At 37.8% G+C, this 22,877-nt stretch overlaps 1 long non-coding RNA gene across 2 annotated transcripts in view; it reads right to left on the bottom strand.

The window, feature by feature from the left end:
* Positions 1-22,386, bottom strand: part of LOC140603523 (uncharacterized) — a 29,699-nt gene extending 7,313 nt beyond the window's left edge. The window contains exons 1-3 of one of the 2 annotated variants that reach the window (XR_012006500.1): positions 22,099-22,386; positions 21,871-21,988; positions 5,459-5,557 (exon numbers count right to left, since the gene is read on the bottom strand). This is a non-coding gene — a long non-coding RNA (uncharacterized lncRNA). The remainder of the gene's footprint in view (positions 1-5,458; positions 5,558-21,870; positions 21,989-22,098) is intronic. The other variant, XR_012006499.1, reaches the window with a different exon arrangement.
* Positions 22,387-22,877: the final 491 nt, after the last annotated feature.

The raw sequence follows: 22,877 nt of genomic DNA, 5'->3' as shown, positions 1-22,877 counted from the left end.
CAGACTCCCTAGTGAGTGTGGAGCCAGTCCCAGGGCTCAATCCCACAATCTGTGACATCATGACCTGAGCTAAAACAAAGAGTCGATCAACTGGCTGAGCCACCCGCGTGGCCCGAAGTCATATTTTGAAAAAAAAGCAACAGAATTACTGCTATGATTCTACTTATTGAATGTGATCCTAAAAATACATACATACATATATATATATACACTTATATTTATACATATATATATATATATTCACATATGTATGCAATTATAGAGTTGTGTCTAGAAAGAATCCAAACCAAAATGTTAACAATTATTATCTTTGGGGAGGAGAGTTATTTGGGAGAAGATTTGCTTTTAATTTCCACTTCCATTATTTTACAAGAAGAATATTTATGTATTATGCATATTACTTTTATAACATTTTAAAATTTCAGAAAGAAAATAGCAAGATTCCTTGAAACCCCATGCCCAAGGACAATTTCTGTGAACCGTCTGGTGAGCATATAGCCAGACCATTTGATTCCACATATGAGTATGCCGATATATTTAATTTTCCATAATTGGAAGCATACATAATACATTCTAAAGCCATTTTTAGTTAAGCTTTTAAATTTTGACATAATTGTAGATTCACATGCAGTTGCGAGAAGTACTACAAAAAGATCCCTTGCACATTTTAGCTTGCTTATCTCAATGGTAACCTACTATAAGTTGATTCAGTACTACAACCATGGTAACTGACATTGCTGTCAAGGTAGAGAACATTTCCATTTCTGGAGGATACCTCATATTGCCCTTTTATAGGTACACCCACTTTCACTCTCCACCTCCTATTTAATCCCTGGCAACCACTAACATGTTCCCCATTTCTATGATTTTGTCAGTGTTACATAAATGGAATAATATAGTATGTAACCTTTTGAGGTCAGCTGTTTCATCCAGAATAATTCTGTGGAAATTTACCCAGATTGTTGCATTTAGCAATAGTTTTTTTTTTTTTAATTGCTAAGTAGTATTCCACCACACGGATGGAACCATTTGTTTAATCAGTCACCTCCTGAAAGATGCCTGGATTGCTTCCAGTTCTTGCTATTACAAATAAAGCTGTCATAAACATTGGTGTAAGGTGTTTTTGTTGTTGTTTTTTCTTTTAGCATAAATCTCAATTTTTCTGGAATAAATACCCAGGATTACATCTGCTGGGTCATATGGTAGTTATATGTTTAGTTTTTAAAGAAATTGCTAAACTGTTTTCTGGAATGACATTATATCTTCCTTTCCAATCTGCATATCTTTATTTCTTTCTCTTGTTTTATTCCACTGACTAGAACTTCCAGAACTCTGTTGAATGAGAGTGCTAGCAGCAGCATCTTGACCTTGATCTCAGAGGTAAAGCATTCAGTCTTTCACCACTGAGGAAAATGTTTTTAGAAGGTTGATTATAATGTGTCTTGGTGTGGATTTTCTTTGGTTTTTACTATTTGGGATTCATTCATCTTAAACTGCTGAGTTTACATTTCTAGCTAAATTTTGAAATTTTCAGCCATTACTTTTTCAGGCACTTTTTCAGCCCTACTTTCTTTCCTCTCTTTTTCTGGCACTTTGTTAGATAATTGTAACATCTTTGTTGCACCAGTATTAGCATCTAATTGTCTTTTATTTATAATGTGAGATCTTGGTTCTTGGTATGATGAATAATTTCTTACTGGGAAACCTGATCATTTTCATACTATGTTTTGAGTTCTATGCTTTGTATGCTGTGTCTTATTTAAACCTTCTGTTTTAAAGTTTTGGATACTGCATCGAGGGGAAGGATGATTCCACCTCATTACAACCTCATGCAAGGAGGAGATAGAAGCTCAAATTCTCCATTTGGCCTATGTTGATACCTAACAGTGGTGCTGCTCTTCCTTACTACTGGGCAGGGGTAGAGATTCTGGTCTCCTGTGGTCTCCACTGACTCCTTGGTAGGGGTGGCCTTGTTTCTGCTGAAGGAGTGACTATGAAAGTCCTCAGTCTCTCCAAGGCCTCCTAGAGAGAGGTAAGGGGTAACTCATTAATGCTAGTGGGGAGATGGAGGTAGGTTCACCACACGATACCTACTGTCATCAAAGTGAGTGGGCCTCATTATCAGCCAGCAAGGGTAAAGGTCTCAGCTCCTTACCGGACTGTTTTTAATACTTGGTGAGGTATTGGAGAGATCCATTATAGCCTGCTGAAGCTAGAAGTCTAGAGTCCCCATTCCACTTTTACTGGCATGAGGAATGCTGGGATTAGAGGTATTCTGTTGTGCTTGGCTGGAGGAGAGCAGTATTTGAAAGCTTTGTTCTTGATTGGCTGCCTCTTTCCTTGTTCTCTGCCTAGAGAGAATTGGTATTTGTTGAGGCTATTTTTGTGTGCAGCCATTGACATTGTTGGATTGCAAGCTTTTTCTGCTCTAAATCTGAGATGAGGCATAAAGAAAATTCAGGGACCTCACCACTGTGTTCTTTCTGGGTCCTGATATCCTCAGATTGCCTGACCTGTTTCCATTTTTCAGTCTTCTTATGTTTGTTTTATTTATAATGTACATGGTTTTTAGTTTTACATAGTAGGAAGAATAGGGAAAATTATGTCTACTCCATCATCCTAGAAGTAAAAATCCTGATAGAGAAAAATCCATTTTGCCACCAACTTTTCACTCAAAAATATGCTGGGATGATCCTTCTATTCCAATGACTACTGATTGATATCATCCTTTCAGTAGACAAATATTCCATAGTTTCCTTTTAACTAATCCATTAGTAATACACATTTAGTGACATAATAAAAAATTTACGGTGATGGAAATATCTTAATATGGAGGTCAAATTCTCTATTCTATATTTCTGAAATCCAAAAAGCTATGTAAACAGAAATATTTTACAATGTTTGTACAAAATTGGACTAGAATTCACAGAAGGCTATTTATCATCTTAATTTATCCAACTTCCTTCAATACCTTATGGTTGCTAAAAATATTAAGATGTTTGATTATGATTTGCTATCCAGCCTGCTGGGGTTAAAAAACATGTGGTCTGTGGATCTTATTACTTTCTAAGTGGCAAATATTTTTAATACATGTCTTTCAAATTATCTTAGGATAATATCCTAGGAAAGTGCTTGTTAAATTTTGGACCATACTGTCAAATTGCACCCTAAAATGTTGTGATACGTGTCCTTAACAGAACATAGGAGTACCCATCATTTTTTCATGTTTTTAATAACACTGGATATTGTCATTCAGTAGCTTAAACTTAAAATTTAATCTTTGTAAGATCATAAATAGAATCGATAAATGTACATTTCAGAAAACTCTAGAAAATACAGAACTGTTTAAAGATTAAAATTAAAAGCACTTAAAACATCTCATTTCAGGGGCACTGGGTGGCTCAGTGGTTGAGCGTCTGCCTTCAGCTCAGGTCATGATCCCGGGGTCTGGGATGAAGTCCTGCATCAGGGTCCCTGCAGGGAGCCAGCCTCTCCCTCTACTATGTCTCTGCCTCTTTCTCTGCCATGCTCATGAATAAATAAATAAAATCTTTAAAAAATATCTCATTTCAGAGGTAATAATGTTTAATATTTTGGTTTATTTTCATCTGATCTACGTTTAAAACACAAAATTGGAATTACATGTAATTTAGTTTTATCTTTTCATTAGTGTTATATGGTGAACAATTTCCTCTTTCTTTAAATATTTTTACAAGGTAAAATTTAAATGATTGCATAGCTTTATTGAATAGATATACCATAATTTCTGTAACTGAATCCTTATTGTTGAGCAAATGGATTGTTCCCATGTGACTTTTCCCATGTGATTATATTGTAATAAGGTGGTTATATACATTCCAAAGTGTGAGAGTTAAAAGAATGAAGCTTGGTCTCTTAAAACTGAAATTCCATCTTTTCAAAGGTGTTCTAATTCAATCTGATTATTTTTAATGTACTGTTATTTTCATGTGACCCAGAGAATGCAAATCAAGAGAAATTAGTCTTAGTTTCATTCTCTCTCACTTCCTTTCTTCTTTCCCCCTTTTCTCTGTTCATCCCTCCTTCCAGAAATGTTTAAATGCAAGTAATTGATTTTTTTTTTTTTTTCAAAAAGCCAACGAAGAAAAGAAGAGGAGATAGACTTTTGGTTCTCATAATAACTCATCTTGAAACTAGGGAAAGCCACTTGAATTTCTTATCTTCACTTTCTTCAACTATAAAGAAAAAAGTTGAGTTAGTAGTTATCTAAAGCTATCCCCTACACCCTTATGTTTGTCCTTTTGTTAGGTCATCATAACATCACTGAGGTGATGTCTCCACCACTTTTCCTGTTTTTTTTTTTTTTTTTTCCTGTTCATTTGTATGATTTTGAGGAGCAATTATTATTTATCTTTGCTTCATACTAGTTTTCAGTTTTCTGGTAGGATTGTTTTGTGTGTGAGGAATATAAGCAGAACATTCTTCAGTTGCCACGTAAAGATTTTTCTATATTTTACTTCATCTATCCTGGGGTTTGGTGGGAGAGTCAATCACTACCCCGAATTTTCCAATATACTATGTATACACTGTCTTACAGAGTATGGAATATTCTCTGTAAAGCTCTCCCCTTTTGTAGCCATTCAGTCTATCTGGGCCTCAGTTTCTTCATCAGTTAAACAAAAAATTTTCTAGCTCACAGTTTCCCTTAAGAAGTAAATGAGGCACTGAGCGGGAAAACCCTTCATGAAATGAATTGAAGTGAAGCCTAGAGTAAGAGCTGAGTAACAGGCTAGAGGGACTTCTCACCGCTAGGTGACAAGAGTTTGTCCATCCCGCATGGAACCACTTTAGCTATTCCATATTCTTAGAACAGCATCTCTTTCTTTTCCCACCTTCATTAATTCACCCTTCTGATCCTACTTCCTTAGCTGCCAACACCTCTAGACTTGTATTTTGAAGTTCTCCTCCTATTAAGCTGTCAAAGGAAGAATTTTTAGTCACATGTTTGCAATTGTCTATCCCTACTCCCCAGATACTTTGTTGGCTCTCTAGCCTTAGCTACTCAGGAAGGAAGCCAAGCATCTCAAGCCAGGAGGACTTGCCACCATTCCTGCCAAGTTAAGGGCCAATGCCATAAAACTTTCTAACATATGCCCATGTGGCTCTTGGCACTTTTTTGGAGATCTGACATCAAGGATAGCCCTGAGGGACTGAGTGTCAAGGTTAAGAACACGCTATTCCCAGCACCGGGGAAGTCATTCACGTTCAACTGATCTCACTGGAGAGTGGGTGGTTTAGTACTTTATAACAGATTCCAAAACCTTCCGTAGTTTATGTGTAATTAGAACAGTTGCAGACAGAGTTTTCCACTGTTTGTTTTTTAGATAAATTTCTCATTGGAAATCAATATAGTTAAAGCATAAATGGAGGAGTTCAATTGCTTTTTAAAATCTGCAATGGTTAGAAAACATGCCTGTACCTGTTAGTCCCGGATCAGGCCTGAATACTGACGAAATTGCTCCAAACCAAGGGCTATCTTTCCAAATAGGCAGAGTAGATGGTCCCCAAAAGACATGACCTACAAAACAAGTGCTAAAAATTTAATTTCTAAACATGTCTTCCTCATAGTACAGCAGGGATGCTCAATTTTCCACTATTTGGGTTTAAGGCATTATTTCTGTTTGTGTGCCCCATAAAAGTGCATATCTCTTGGGTTATGTTTTCATATGAATTTTTTTTCTAGATTTACTATGTTAGCCTGAGGAACTGGATCCATGGATCTAGTAAGCTAAATAAATTGAACTAAGTAATAGCTAAGCTCAAGTTGAGGTCTTATAAACACGATTAAAGATTGTGTTTTGATGGGGTAAGAGCACAGGACATTTCAGAGGAAGAAGAGTAATCAGAGCACCAGATGGTATCCGACAATAATGAGTGTTGATAAGAAAGAAGAGTAGCGTAGGCTTAAGGGTTATCAGCAAGTTAAATGATATAATGTATATGAAGTCTTTAGCCTGGAACCTGACACAAGGTTCATCCTCAATAAATGTTACTGTTACAACAATGTGCCCCATAGATTGATGCTAGGGTGACAACTGAGAACAGTAATAAGACTTGGTTCTAGCCCTCAAGAAGCTAAAGTTGAGTAGATGAGTAAATAACTAAAAATTATAATAGGGTGATGGTAAATACTCCTCCAGAGGAAAGTCAGAGTGGAATGCTTGAGGAGCATGGAGCAGATGCCCACGTTTCAGTAGCAGGGCTTTCCACAGAGGATTTCCTGTTCTGTGACCTCAGTTAAGAATGGGTGATATGGAGAAGCGAAGAGAGGAGAGTTTCAGACACAGAGAACACCTACATCAAAATCTGGAACTGAGGGCATGTGCTGAGAGCTGAAAGGTGTTTAGTTGTATTCAATACAATGGGTCATGGCGCTGAATGAGGCTGAAGCAGTTGGCAGCAGAAGGCAGAGTAGGAAACGGCAAACCCAAAAGACAGATCTATAGTTGGTAGAAGCTACAACTGGCTGCTGCAAAGTGAGAAAAACCTGAGTCACCAGCACAAGTCACCAGCACAAACTTTAGTGGATTTGGGAGAAAATTGTCCATTCTGGTGACCACTTTTATGCTCTGAATTATGTGCCACAACTGGGATGTTGTTGTTTCTCTCCTTGTGTGTTTTCTCTTTTCCTCAGAAGGGTGACAGTGATACAAAGGTCAGTTCATTTGTATTTCTCAATGTCCACCATGTGTGGAACCATAGACAAAAATGAACAAGTACAGAGGGGACAACAGCTGTGGGGTGCTTGGATGATACAATTGTTAGGCATCAAACTCTTGGTTTTTTTGTTTTTGTTTTTTAAGACAGAGATATTTATTTCAATCAGCAGACTCAGATTTTGCAAACCCCAGCCCATGGCGGGCAGCCCTCCACCTCCCACCCCTGTCCACTCACGCCCCCACCCCCTTAGCCACAGCAAGGGTGATGAAAAATGGGAAGCCAAGAGGGCCCCTGCCAGGGGCAGATTGCCTGGCTGTGCAGTGAGCGCGGCCCAGCTATGGCTGGAGTGGCAGCCACCACAGGACTCTCCGTATAAATTAAGTCTCTGCAGCCACAGCTAGAGGCAAGGCATGCTCGTGGAGGGAAGGCCAGAAGGCAGCATCCGTAACCCCCCGCCAAGCAATGGATCAAGGGCAGAGCTTAGGGGAGAAAGAAGCCAAAGGGAAAGAGAAGAGGTATAGGAGTAGGGGGTGGTGAGGCCCCCAGATTTTGGTCCCAGGAGAAGAGAGGCCAGTTGGTCCAGTTTGGGTGGGTTTAAAGAAGGGAATGTATTAGTAAGCACAGGGGAGAGTGTGCCATGGGGCACCCCCGGGGAGGCCAGGCCCCGACCCAGCCGAGGGGAGTCTGAGGGCCCTGGGAGCTCTCAGGGAATGTCACTGCTGAAAAAAAAAAAAAATATGTATATAGTAACCATTCATGAGAAGGTGGAAACAGGGCTGGGGTAGATCTCAGGGTCATGATATCAAGTCACATGTCAAGCTCCACACTCAGTGTGGAGTCTGCTTTGGATTCACTCTCTCCCTCTACCCTCCCTCTGCTCTCTTTCTCAAATAAATATATCTTTTTTTTTTTTAGGAAAAAGAAGGAGACACCACTGAATAAACAGGGGGTTCAAAATGTTACAAGTCTCAAAAATAAGAAGTGTACAGGAAAAGTAACTAATATAATTCATCCCACATCTACTCCCTGCCTCTTGCTGAGCTAAACCAATGTGAGTAGATTGGTGCATATCATGTTGTACCTTTCTCCAAGACCAAATACATACAAAACTACACACATATATATATAGAAAGCTATTCCCTTGTTTTTAAAAGGGGCTAAACTTCACACATTGTTTTGAAACTTGTGTTCTTATTTAATAATACATCAGGGACAACATTCCAGTTTTGGACACATAAAGATTTAATCCAGTCTTTTTAATGCTGCATACTATTCTGTAGTATAATATGCTATAATTTAATTAACCAGTCTGCTCCTGATAGACCTTCAGATTTTTCTCAGGTCATTCTGTTAAAATGCTGTAAGTGTGTATATTTATAAATTCTTGGTTTTTGTTTGGGTTGTCATTAGTGAGTGTCAAAAAGTGGGTTGAATGAGTTACTGTGTGTGTATAGGGACTCCATATTTTCTCTTTTGTAAGTGCTTTTATTTCTCCTGAATCTTTAGAAGCAGCCAATACTTCAGTTTCTGTTGGAGTAGTGATTTTCAGCTTTGACTCTATTCACAGCATCTTGTAAGCCAGCAGCACCCAAACTTGTTAGTCACAGGACCCTTATGTTCTCAAAAATTAATGAGAATACTAAAGAGCTTTTTTTTTGTTAGCAGGAGTAATATCTATCAATACTTACCATACTAGAAATTAAAACTGAGAAATGTAAAAAAAAAATTATGATTTTCTTTACCAAAACAATAATAAATACATTACATATTAATGTAAATAATATATTTTTATGAAAAGCAGTTATGATTTAGTTAGATTTCCAAAACAAAACAAAGTGAAAAGAATGGTATTTTTTTTTCTTTTGCACACTTCTTTAATATTTAACTTAAAAAAAAGACAGCTGGATTCTGGTATCTGCTTCTGCATTTTGGTAAGTAGTTTTGGTTGAATGGTATTAAGAGAAATTGGGCTCACACAAATATGTAGCAGGAAAAGAGTAGTATTTTAATAGAATTTTCAGACAATTGTGGATATTCTTCTTTGATACCACATCAAAACTTGACAAGCAGTAGTTTCATAAAAGTCATATAAAATGTGGAATCTGAAACCATATCAATAAATGTGTTCTCTGTTACGTTAACATTCATTATTCCATTTTGCTTATTGAATGGATCTCTGATACATCGGTCATTTAAAAAATATTGGTTCCCTAAATTATTTAAGGCTTTCAAGTGCAAGATCACCCCCAATCTTATCCGAGTTGTTTTACAGTAGTAGGAAGATGTCAAGATCCTTGTAGTAAATAATAGTTTTCTAAAATCCTAATTTCCCTAAGGAGAGGGCACTTGATGAAATGAGCCCTGGGTATTATACTGTATGTTGGCAAATAGAATTTAAATAAAATACTTAAAAAATAATAATAAATACTAAATAAAATCCTAATTTCCACTTTAAATGTCAAAGGTTATATCATTGGAAATATATACTGTTCATTATTTTCCTTGGAGCAGCAGACTTCCATCATTCATTTTGAATCAAATATTTGCCAAATACTCAATTAGGAATAACAATAGTTTGCCTGTCATTGGTTCCTTTAAGCAAATGGTGCTCCACAGAAAAGAGGCTAGTACAGCTTATAACTCAAACAATCTCATGGGTGATTTTTCTTCAGTCCATCTTTATACTTCCATTTGCAGCAGCAATGCTTTATGCATATTTGTTTGTTTTTTCCCACAGAATATTAAAAAGATGTTTATTGGTGACCAAGATTTAAGATAATCAGTACATTTCCTACATCATAAAAAAAATTCTTAAATGTAACTTTTTGTCATTATTGTTTTGTTTTTGTTTTCTTCCTGAAAGGGTGTAACAGTGAAGAAATTAATGATTACCAGTGTCTTGATTCATGCTCAGGCTTCAAAAGTTTTATCCTCTGTTGCTTTTATATCAGTACAAATATCAATACCGTGAAAAAGGCATTGGATTTTGTCTGGCCTTATGTTGTTATTTTGCCTTATTTTACTTCTGTTTTTTTTTTTTTTTTCTCTGAGCGCAGAACCCGATGTGGGGCTGGATCCCACGACCCTGGAATCATGACCTGACCTGAAGGCAGAGGCTTAACCAACTGAGCCACCCAGGTGCCCCTAGCCTTATTTTGAAAATATTTCACCTCACTAACCCCCTGGAAAGGTTTTAGGCATCCTCAAGTGTGCATCCAGTGTTGAAAACCACTCTTTTTGATTAGTGCTTCTCACATATTAATGGACACACAAATTACCTGGGGATCTTATTAAAATACAGATTTGAAGGGCACCAGGCTGGCTCAGTCAGCGAAGCATCGGACTCTTGATTTCAGCTCAGGTCATGATCTCAGGGTCATGAGATTGAGCCTTGTGTAGGGCTCCATGCTTAAGAGTCTCTCTCTCCCTTTTCCTCAACCCCCACCCTAAAAAAATAATGGAGATTTGAATTCCGTTCTTGAAGTGGGACCTGAAAGTTGCATTTGTAACAAGTTCCCAGGTGAAGAAGATGCTTCCTGTAGGTGGTGACAGTTTGAGTAGCACGTCCCTAAACCTACACAGTTTTAAAGTAATTAAAGGTGAATAAAATATTCAGTTAATCAGTTATATCAGGCACATTTTGAGCATTCCAAGCCATGTGAGGCTAGTGGCTGTTGTTGTATTAGCTAGAAGAGAGAACATTTCCATCATCACAGAAGTCTTTGGATGGTGCTGCTCCAGATGGTTTATATGGAGTTAATAGTGACAGGCTCCTGTAACTGAGTTCATTTAAATATTAATCAGAAGCTATTCTTCAAAACATATGTGGGGATAACTTATTATGAATAAGTTTACTATTTTTCTTATGAATGCAACAAAGGCAAATCATTTAGAGTCTTAAAAAATGGCTTAAGGTCAATAGCTTCAAGTTGCCTGATGAATTTTTACCAACTCCCTGGTGCCATGCCATGTCTTTATGAGCTGGTATATTGCAAGACTGGTGCATGATATTCCACTTTTGTAGAAGAAAGGAATCTATTTAAAAGATAAAACGATTAGGAGTAACTGATATGAAGATCGAAAAATCCTTACTCACTGCAAATGATTTTCATAATAAAAACAAGGTCCTCCATACAATTCACAAGAAACAATTTCAGTGGAAAAAAAAAAAAAAAAGCTCCACTGGGGAGAATAAAAGGTTATGCCTCAAAGGTTAGCAGGCGGGATAGTGTTTCTCCTGGGCACATGCCCGTGCAGACGGCGTGCTGAGAGGCATTCCTTGGAGTTCACTTGGGCAGTTCTTGCTCTGAGGAGAGCTGGCCAAAGGCTGCATACCCCACCTGACTCAGGGAAACATTCCAAGGTAGGTTTTCCAGAAGCATTCCTCGTCTGCAAAGTTCGTAAGCGGAGACGAGCCTAGTTGGGGTGGAGAGCAAGTGAAAGCTAACAAAAATAAGGAGAGGGAGGCCAGGGAGGCCGTCGGAGACCGAGCTGCGCTCTTCCTTGGGTCGAGCCTGTATCCACAAACACCACGTCCTGCACACAGGTAAGGAACAGTTGCACATGAAGCGCACCTGAGCTGTGGCCGGTGAGTGGGGCTCGGAGGACACCCCAACAGCAAAGCAAGAAGAAGCCTTTTGTCAAACATTCCCATTCTGAGAGTGAACACGGTGCTGGCCGTCCTGGGGAGCGTGAGGATGCCACCCTGCTCTGGCGCCTCTTCTGTACCTGCCGCTCCCATCACCTTCTTCAGGGGGAACCAGCAGGAGGAAAGGAGACTGCGCGACCCATCCTGGCTCCGGGCTTGCCAGGCCGGAGGCACACGGCGTGGCTCCTGCGGTCCGTCCTCCGGGGCAGGTGCAGCTGCTGCGCTGCTCAGTCCAGTTCTCAGTCGGGTACATGTGTCTTGGCTTTGGAGCTCCTCAGGCATCGGCGAAGAGCCCCGCAGGGGGCAGAGCCCTGAACCCCGCTGCACCCGGTCGGGTACCACCGCCCCTCAGCAGCCCCGCTTCTGCCCTCCTGGCTTCAGCCCACATCCGACCTCTGTGCCCTGTCCAGGTCCCTGGAGCCAGAGCTCAGCGGTCACCACTATGTGAGACCAGGCTGGGGGCATTGCCTTTGGTTCCTTGAGACAAAAATAGGGACATTTTAGGTCAAGAGCAGGATTTCCTCTGGCCCCCTGGTGAGGGGGGCGGGTCGGGAAGCAGGTGGGCCGGCATCTCTACAGACCACCCTCTGGAGGGGCTGAGTGCCCGGTGCCTGCCCCTCTGGGCGGATGCGGCCTCTTCGGCTCCCGCCAGGCCTCGCCCGGATCACCTGCCTCGCTGAGTCTGTCTGCCGGGCCCCACACCTGCCTGTGTGACACCTGCTTTAGATGAAGCACCAACCTCTGGTCAGGTTCATAAGCTCATCTGCCTCCGGGGACCAGAGTGATACTGTCCAGCAGTGCCACGGCAAGAAATGCCAGCTTGAAAAGACCATTCTCCTCCGCACTTTCTCAGGGAGCAGCTGGCACTTAGTAGGAACCCACTGTGTGCCAGGCCGAGAGTTAGGGGCCAGCAGACCTTTCAAACTTATTTGCCAAAAGAAAGAAAGAAAAATAAAGGGCTATCTTATGGAATTTTTACAACAACCAAATCTATGAATGTGTAATAGGACCAGAGAGGCTTGATCTTAAGTATAATGGAATATAAACCCTGAAGGCAAGCAGAGAAATTTTTAGGACCTTCCACCTTTTTTTTTCTCTTTGAAGCCAAAATGGTTTGAGAGCTCACACGTCCGCATACAGACTTTTCTTTTGTTTCTTGTTGGTTCAGCATCATTACCTTAAACTTTAATGTGCTTAAAAATATTGTATAGCATTGTGGATAAAACCATGGATTCCCAGACTTTAGAGTCTACTTAAGGGATTATCCAAGGGTAATTTTCTTCCTAATTGAGTTTTGCCTTAAAAGCTAATTTTCATTTCTACCCTTGAGTAAGATGCTACTGCACTCTATTTATGAAAGATTTTTAGGCATTAGCATTACTTTAAAGGTATGTTTGAAGAGATTAGACAAGAGTCTTGTGATACGTGAAATTTTAATTCTAAGTAGTTTGAACTGAGACTGCTAGTTTCCCCCTCCCCCCAAAGTTTACATCACTTGGTACAATTATTAGATAAATGTGCTTGTTTTCCAGTTGAAAGCAAAAGAACGTAAGGGTTGTTCTCTATACTAGCAAATGAGTGTAATTTTTTTCAGTTAGGAACAAATGCCATAAACTACTTCTGTTCAGAAAGAGCTGCTCATCATCAGCTATAGAAAAACAGACGACAGACACTTAGGAGCGCGTTGATTGTTCTAATCTAGTTCTACCATGAAAGCGATTTACTCAACTCCTTAACAGTGTGTTTTGCAATCATTTCAGCCTTCAAAGATGAAGTTCTACCTAAATTTGCTAAATTTCCAGGAGGCAATCCTTAGGTCATTTTGGTCAATGCAGTTCAATGCAGTCATAGTGGAAGCTCCTAAAATGTTCTGGGAGAAAAATCATCCCTTTCAGTTTCAACCAAATCCTTGTCTACTGCTCACTCCACTCCAAGAGTTCATTTCTTAGTTATGGCCACGTGTGATAGGTTGAGATTAAACTGGTTCTAACTGAAGGAGCACTTAGAGGGCACCTTGCTGTAACAGCTTGTTGACAGGGGCCAACAAAGGTGTGCTAAGAGGACCTCACATTTAGACTTTTGCTGTTATCTTTACATAGTGTTGCACATCACTTAAATGAAAATGAAGGAAAGTGTGTGTCATTTATGTCCTTTGACTAGACAATATTGCCTAAGGTGATATTAAGCAATTCTCTTGAAACTTGCAATCCACTTGTTAATAGCACAATTATATTGCATTGATTTTTTTCTGTATTAGAGATGTTAGTCTACCATAAAGACCTGAAATATGTCATAGTTTTTGAACCGTGTTTTGGTATTTCTTTAATGTTAAATATGAAGGACCTCAAAGAATAGAAATGCCCCAAGTCCCTCTAGATCTCTAAGTAATCCTGCTTGCAGCAGGCAAAGTTATTTTTAATTGGCAACTTAGAATATTAGTGTTTAACGTACTTTTAAATAATTTTGCCACAAATTAATTACCATATATTCTTGCCAGAAGCTCTTTTAGAGGCAGCTTAATGAACATGTTAATGCTCTCCAACTTCGTTCTTTAGCTTTGTCCCTAAGCATCTGAGTAACAGTGATGTCAGCCAGGCTATGTTATTCAGCTCCTGCAGAATTGCTGTAACTGTGTTAAGATTTCTTGGCTTTCGGCTTTTGTAGGATGATAGAGACCCATAGATTCATTTTAGATATCATTTATTTCAGTTCCTACATTTAAAAATATATTTTATTTATTCGTGACAGACACACAGAGAGAGAGGCAGAGACACAGGCAGAGGGAGAAGCCAGGCTCCATGCAGGAAGCTTGATGTGAGACTCGATCCCGGGTCTCCAGGATAAGGCCCTGGGCTGAAGGCAGGCACTAAACCACTGAGCTACCCAGGGATTCCCAGAGATGTGAAATAACTTGTTCAAAAATCGCAAAGGTAGTATGTGGCAGAATCAATACTAAAAATCCAACTTTTCCATTCTGGCTCTCCCCCACTGTGTATCCTTCTCCTCCAGGCACCTTATCTATAGCTTCTAGTTTTGAACAGCTTAAATGAGCAGTTATGAGTAGAAAACACTCATTCTGCTAAGTGTTTAGGAGATTCTTTAAGATGGTCCATGCATCCACGTTCATTCATTGCCAACAGTTACTTCCAAAAGGAATCTGCCATCTTCACCTTGAGGGTAAACTTGACTGGAGAATCCATATTGGGCCAGGTACTATGCAATACGCTTCTTTGTGTTGACTTTGAAATTTGTAAAAATTAAATAGAGCATAAAATTTAATATCACCATTGCCTACATAATGAAATCATTCTAATATAAGCAGTGGGACGAGACCATGTGGCTTTAAATATATTCTATCGCATGGGGCTTGGGGCCATGAATAGTTACTTAACTTCTCTGTGACTCAGTTTCCTCATTCATAAAGTGGGGCTAATAATAGTTCTTATCTGATAGAGTCGATGTGAGGAATAAAGAAAATATTACATGCAAAACTTTTGGAATAGTGCCTGGCACCTAGCTATTACTGGCATTTTTGTAGTGGAATACAGGTTTTCATATTGCAAGGCACGTATAATGGGAATTCTGGAGTATACATCTCAAATCAATATTTATATTTATGGCACTGGATTTTTATGTATCTTATGTAAACTGTAACAGTAGCACTTAAAATTGGTGAGATAGAAATTAAATCTTTTTGAATGCCAAGGGACTGTCTTGCATATCTGTTCCCACTGGAAACTCTGGACCCCAGTGGGATACTCTCATGTCTTTGGTTTTTATATTTTTGCTTACTTCAAGTTTATTTGCCAGTCTATGATCAACCACAAGAAGTCTTTGCCAAAGCAGTCATGCCTATGATAATATTGTTAACTTTAATCAAATTTAGTGGCTTAAAGTGTTGATAACCTTACAATGTATATCTTCAATAATTAAGGATTTTCTCTCCATCTAGTACCAGTGGAATTATTCTGTGGTGATTAGTCATAGGCTGTAACAAATTACATTGTATGCTCAGTGGTTACGACTTTTTTGTTGTTGTTGTTGGTTAAATATGAAGGCTATAATAGCTTTTTCAGTGTCTTTTTTGTACAATGTTTTGTTTATAGATGGAAATGCATCAAAAAGTTCTCTCTCTCTCTCTTTTTTTTTTTTTTGTCATATTTTAGTTTGTCAGTGGAGGATTGTGCATATGGTCTTAGTTACCATAGGGAACCAGAGACATTCCACTGAGTTCCCAGATGTTCCGTGTATCAGAGTCCCAGATGGGCTGCAGATAACCTTGAAAATGAAGGTTATCTTTGGGTATCTTAAATAAACTAAGGCATATCAAACACAAACTGTAGGATGATTAATGTTACAGGGGTTATTTTTCTCAATTTTTATGTGATTATGGAAGTTGCTGGCGTATCTCCAAGATGATAAGCAATTATAAAAATTCAAATCCATTTTTTATTTACAGATTTAAATTGCATACTCATTTTCAGGGACAGCTGGGTGGTTCAGTGGCTGAGCGTCTGCCTTTGGCTCAGGGCGTGATCCTGGAGTCCTGGGATCGAGTCCCACATCAGGCTCCCTGCATGGAGCCTGCTTCTCCCTCTGCCTGTGTCTCTGCCTCTCTCCTTCTGTGTCTCTCATGAATAAATAAATAAAGTATTTAAAAGAAAATACTCATTTTCATTTCAGAGGAAGAAAAAACACTCTTTAGTTCATTATAATACAATAAGTATGAATGAATTATTGAGATTGCTAGGAAGTTTGTTTCACAATTTGTCTCAGCCACAATTTTAAAAAGCAATTATTATGTACTGTTTTAGAATTATCCTATACCAAAACTACCCTAGAGATTACCTATATTCTTTCATAAATAATATTCTACCTCTTGTAACTTTAAAGATAAAAAGTTTTATCTTTAGTTAGCTAAGATTAATTCAATTACTGCAATAATAAATATTTTGGGGGGAATTCTGTGGAGTGTACGAAGAATGTAGAACACATAGTACATAACTTCAAACTGAGTAAAAATCATAGACAGAGATAAAATACTTAGAAATACAAATAAATAGAATCTAAAAAATATATACATAGTTACATGTAGCAATGATTAAGCTCAGAAAGGTGGTTGGTTCAAAGACAGTGAGTTGAGAATATAGTTAACTGAAACATTTGAATACAGCTATGATTAAACTAGAATGACTTTATGACTGAGGAGGATTTTCAATAGGTATATTTAAGGTTTAGAGGAGAAGAAGAAACACATTTCTCTACCCTTAGAGAGTACATATAACCTAACTTGGCCTAGGTCCTAAATTGGTGCAGGGCTCATATATTGGCTAAAATTTGGTGCCAGTCTTATACAGGAAGGCGGGAGTAGGCTTCACCACAAATGTTGATATCAGCCTGACACTATGTTCTCCATGAAGTTATCTAGGCACCATATTACAAAAAAACTATGATGGTTGTTGCTTAGCATTCATAAATAATCATAAATGCTGGTCCAACTTTGTTGGAGAAGATCAATGTAAGCCTTCATCTCATTTCAAGGATAGTTAATGTGGTGAGTAGTTTTACATGTCAGCCTATGATAACTTGGTTGTTTGATCAAACATAAGTCTAGATGTTTCTGTGAAGGAACTTTTTAGATGTGATTAATATTTAAATCAGTAGACTTTGAACAAAACAGATTATTCTCCATGATATGGAGGGGTCTCATTCAATCAGCTGAAGGTTTTAAGAGAAAAGATAGATCACATGAGGAAGAAAGAATTCTGCCTCCATATTGCCTTCAAGCTTGAGACTGCAACATCAGCTTTTCCCTGGGTCTCAAGCCTGCCTTGTAGACTTCGGGCTTGCCAGCCTCCACCATTGCATGAACCAATTTCTTCAACTAAATCAATCACTCTTTCATATATCTATCTATCTATATCTATCTATCTATATCTATCTATCTATATATATATCTTATGATTATATCCTATTGGTTCTGTTTCCCTGAACTCTGACTAATAAGTGCATGAACATTAGCTATTAATCATAGTGATTGGTCTTTCCTGAAAGACACAGTAAGATTTTATCTTTTTTAAAAAAATTTATTCGATTGAGGCAGGGAGAGAAAGAGAGAGAGAGCATGAGAAAGGGGGAGAGGCAGAGGGAGAGGAAGAAGCAGACTCCCTGCTAAGCTGGGAGCCCATTGGGAGGCTGGTTCCCAGGACACAGAGATCATGACCTGAGCTGAAGGCAGATCCTTAACCATCTAAGCCACCCAGACACCCCAGATCTTATCTTTTAGTGATCATCATACCACCTCTACCTATTCAAGAAATAATGTTGAAACATAGTGACCTCTAAAAGTATGTATTTCTTAGTTGTAATTTGATATTTATAAAAATATCCATAAAAATTTATTCCTGGCAATTTAAAAATATTTTATATGATCTATTTGTGCTTTTATTACTTTTCAACTTAAGTCACATATAATAGCATTATGTATTCACATTTTATTTAATTGTACATAGAACTATAGTTGTTTCCTTCCTTCCTTCCTTCCTTCCTTCCTTCCTTCCTTCCTTCCTTCCTTCCTTCCTTCCTTTCATCCTCTCCTCTTCCTTCCTTTTCTTTATCAATTCTGTAATAATAGTTTGAGACCTGCTTATCATTTTTAATATATGAGCATGAACATTTTTATTTGCTATTAATAGAATACAACATATTTTTTTTCTTTTTAAAGATTTTATTTATTTATTCATGAGAGACACACACACAGAGAGAGAGAGAGAGAGAGAGAGAGAGGCAGAGACACAGGCAGAGGGAGAAGCAGGCTCATGAAGGGAGCCCAACGCGGGACTCAATCCCAGGTCTCCAGGATCACACCCTAGGCTGAAGGCAGCGCTAAACCGCTGAGCCACCCGGGCTGCCCTAGAATACAACATATTTTAATCATAACTTAATTTCCTGATTTTAGGTCCTACTTAAGAAATAATTTAATGGAAAAGTATGGAATTATAGATGACCAGGTTTCAAAAATTTTATTCTACTAATAACAGACAAGTCCCTTGATTTGCTACTTTGAACTTTATCCTCAAATTTACTATGTTGCACCATATTAAATTGCTGGCATTCAACCATTTATTATCTATAATTCCTTATTACAAAAAATGATTTGTGATCTATAAAAATGGCAGTTTTATCATTGAGCTGATCCAAACCTAAAGAAACTCCGTTGACACTGAGGAATGCTTGCAACTGAGAGTGGGAAAAGATAAGAGCAAGTGGCCTCAAACTCCAAATGCTACCCATGTCTCACTGAATCAGTTGGAAGTCTACTGCCCTCGGTACCTCAAATATAAGGGAGCTCAAACCTGCGAAGTGATCAGGAGGGTGTTTTTGAGTTTACCATAAAGAAAACAGCCCAGTGTAAGGGACATTTATTGATAAATGTTAATGCTAAAACAATGGGTCATATTTTTTGAGGACAATCTTCTGAGTGACAAGGATTAAAGAAATATAATTCCAATTACAGATGAAATAGGGCTTCTAGTTGGAAAGTTAGGAAGACAAGAAGATGTTGAACTAAAAGAAGAGGAGCCCTTTTATAAGAGGAAAAGAGGGCCATGGCTCTGCGATGCACGGGAAAATTAGAGTTAGGATCACAAAACAGAATCAGTGGTCTGTAATAGTAGAAATTGAGAGAAATCAATGTAATGTAATCATAAAGCAATTCATGTATCATAAGAATTTCGGGAAACAATAGCAAATAATGCTTTTAGAAACGTAAATGTGTGGTTTATTGTTGAAAGACATTTTTGAAAGTTTTTATTATTCCAAATATATTGCTTTGGGATAGTTACTTTTTTTAGTAATTATTATCTTCCTCAACTTAAACCACATTATTAGTCCACACACAAAAAGAGTGTTCTGAAAAGATAAATAGGATGGAATGAAATAAGGAAAACATGATCATTTTCTTAGGACATTATGCAATGTAAGTTTCCTTTTGGGGTCAGATAGGCTGCTGCTCTGAATATATGTGGGGGAGTTACAATATTTGTGTTAAAATAATGATCTGAATTTTGCTGTAGGAAAACTCATCATGTAACACGTGGTTCACTGAGGGTCAATTCCCTCAAGTACATGATGTGCTGTGTGAAGTTTGAAACCAGTAATCTTAACGGTATATAAAATGGTAGGATTGAAATGTGGTCTGGACAAGAAGCCACAAGATGAAATACCAGAAGGAAAGATGTTACCACAGTGCTGTTTGCTTTGTAATCATCCATATATGTATTTACTTTGTTTGTTTTTAACTCAAGAATAACCTATATATTTGAGTTAATCCAATAGATTTTTAAAGCTATCTGCTTATTTGATTTTTGCCATATAAATAATTGCAGCATAATTGTAAAATGTTTATATTAGCCAAGGAAATATAGATTAAGAAAAGAAAATCAGGGGAGATATCCTAAATATCTTTACATTCTGAATTCTCCTGGGGAAGATGGAGAAGGCTTTTTTATGATGCTTTAGACTAAAAGTTTATCAACTTTATAGTCTTTAAGTTTTGATAGAGTCATATAGGGTTTTTAAAATGGAGACATTTCCCCAAAAAACCTGTTTTCTGAGCTTCTCTTGAAACCAGAGAACACTGGACATTAGGTCTGCTTCCTCTCATGGCAACAATCTTGAGTTTTTTGGAATGGTAGTTACCTGCTTTAGACTAGGCAAACTTTCTCTTGTTTGCCCCAGTGCCACCACTCCTGGCCAACTTCACATAACTGTTATTTAACTGGTTTCTGTAGTTGTCTGAGTTTGTGATGCAGAAAAAAAGCATATTTTAGTTTAGCATGACAGCTTTATTTTTTGAGGCATAATTGACATATTATATTAGTTTCAAGTATACCACATAATGATTTGATATTTGTGTATATTGTGAAATAATCATCATACTAAATCTAGTTCTGTCACCATATGTAGTTACAGAATTTTTTTCTTGGGATGAGAACTTTAAGTTCTACTCCATTAGCAACTTTAAAATATGCAATACAGTATTATTAACTATAGTCATCAGAGCTTGATGACATTAGCCTTTTAACAGTGCCTTATGAGGTAGTAGATGCCCCTGCTCTAAAGGGTTAGAGAGGGTCTGGTATAGTGGGAATCAAGAAATAAGTGCGAGATTTGACTAGATGATCTCTTAAAATTCTTTTCATCTCTAAACTTTAATTCACTTCATTAACATAGCATCATTTTCCGAGAAGTGGTAGTCTTTAAAAATTTTTTGTCATTTATTTAATACTTTTTTGCAAGGAAGATAATTTTATATGGTAGGAAATCAAGACATACAACTAGCATATGTTTTAGATAATAAATGGAAAGTGTCTCTCTATAAACCCAGGACCTGCTGTCCCACATATATATTTGTCCATTTGTCATTTATTCATAGAGCATTTTATATGTGTTCAGGATCTTGTCGGTATAGGGCTACAGTGAATAGACAAAGTATATGCTTTTGTGGGAGTTCATATTTGGGCATGAAAAACAGAAAACAAATGAGTATATAATTTCAGAAAATAGTAGGTACTATGAAGAAAATAAAATGCAGTGAGGCAAACTGTGTGTGCTCCTTTAGAAAAGATGGCCAGAAATGCCCCCAAGGAAGTAACATTTGGCTAGTGAATGAATGATTAGAAAACATTAGCTCTGCAAGAATATAGGATTCAGGAACAGGAATGAGTTTGACTTCTTCAACTCACAACAGGAAAGCTATTGTAGATATTGTCTAGAAAGGAAGGAAAAGAGAGGAAGAAATGAAGCTGAACTGTAGGGGTTGTTCTGAGTAAATGAGAAGACATTAGAAGATTTTAAAATGGGGAATGATGTGATCTGACTAGCTTTTGAAGGATTACTTTGGCTGATCTGTAAAGAATGAACTGCCACAGGCAAAAGAGGGTGCAGGGAGATCTACGGGGAAGCTCTTCCTGTGATCCAGGATGGCTGGTGATGGTGAAGTGGGGAGAAGTGATGGTGCAAGATTTCTACTGAAAAGGGAACCAAGAAGAATTGGTCATGGATGAACTGGGAAGAGAAAGAGAAAGAAAAATCAGGAATGACTCCTACTTTTTCAGAAAGAGCAGCTGGATAAATGATTGCTAGTAAGTGAAATAGTGAAGACTGAGAGAAGGAAGTTCTCCCAACAGAAACCAAATAACACATTAAATATTTTCAGGGAATGGAAGGGCATAAATACTCAAGAGAATATATTGGCTACTAAGCATGAATATACAAAAAGAATATGACACAGTCCCTGGTCCTGGAGGGCTCACAGTCTAGTAGAGGAAATACATGTCAAAAAAGTCAATAAAAATTTATATCCAATCTGACAGAGATGTGAACGAAGAGGAAAAAGAAGGATCTTTCAGGATTCTCATTTCCTTATGACTGTTTTAACACGCTTAATTGAATGTCTCAGAAATGGCTAGCAGCATGACTTGTGAACTTTCAAAACAAATTATTAATCATTGTTAACTTACTCTTTTATGGAGAAAAAAACTGGATTTTATTTAGTGTTTTGCCAGGGGTCTTATTTTCTTATATTTCAATTATCCTGGTAATTCTGATTATCCCTTTACATCACATCATGGAAAGAATCTGAAACATAAAAAAAAATAATTATTTCAGTCTGTTTCTTTTCTCTACAAATTCTAATCTTATTTCCACTCCCCTATCTCTTTTCTGTCTCAACAGCGACCAAAGCTTACCAAGTGTTTCTTAAGAGTCCATTATGAGCCAAGTACTTGTTTCTTTCCACATTCTCTTTACTTTTTGGCACTTTAACCTTTGAGTATGCTAAAATTTCCAGCTGTTATTTTAAAAACATTCTTAGACTTCCTCTCTTCCTGACTTGAAGTTTTATTTTCCTCACCATCTCCTATCTGTCTCTTTCATCTTGTTCTTCAATTTCCCTCTTTTGGCTTAAGTCACCAATAACTTGATAGTCTGCCATGGTTTTGCTTCCTATGATTTAGCTCACGCCTTTCCCCCCACCCCCACCCCCATGCTCACCTTTCCCATTTCTTATTCTTCGGTTGGAGCTTCCAATTACTCCTTAGTTACCATTTCTCTTTATTGTTCTAGGTTGTTCCCTGCCCATATCACTTAATTCCGTGTTCTCTAACATGCTCTCTGCCAACCATTTCTTCAGTAAATCCGTAACAAAAAAATTAATACATGAACTTTTTATGCAACTTAACATTGTTTGATGCATTGACTAAAGATGTACTGAACATTATCATGAATGGTTAACAATGCCAAATAGCAATGTCTGTATTTTTTCCTCCTTGCTCACTGGGTTTTCCACTGAAGTATTTTCTTTAAAAAAAAAAAAACAAAACAAACAAAATCTTACAACAACTGATCTACTTGTCTACTTGGCTGGTTTTAGTTGGGCAGGGGCTGAGTATAAACTGTAATTAAATATGATCCAATAGTACAAAAAAATCCAAATAAAAGGTTGATAAAATTAGACTTAGAGAACATA

Source organism: Canis lupus, chromosome 14 (assembly GCF_048164855.1).
Source record: "Canis lupus baileyi chromosome 14, mCanLup2.hap1, whole genome shotgun sequence".
NCBI classification, from domain to species: Eukaryota; Metazoa; Chordata; class Mammalia; order Carnivora; family Canidae; genus Canis; species Canis lupus.
Note: the sequence above shows the minus strand (reverse complement) of the source record. Positions and strands in the feature narration are given on the sequence as shown.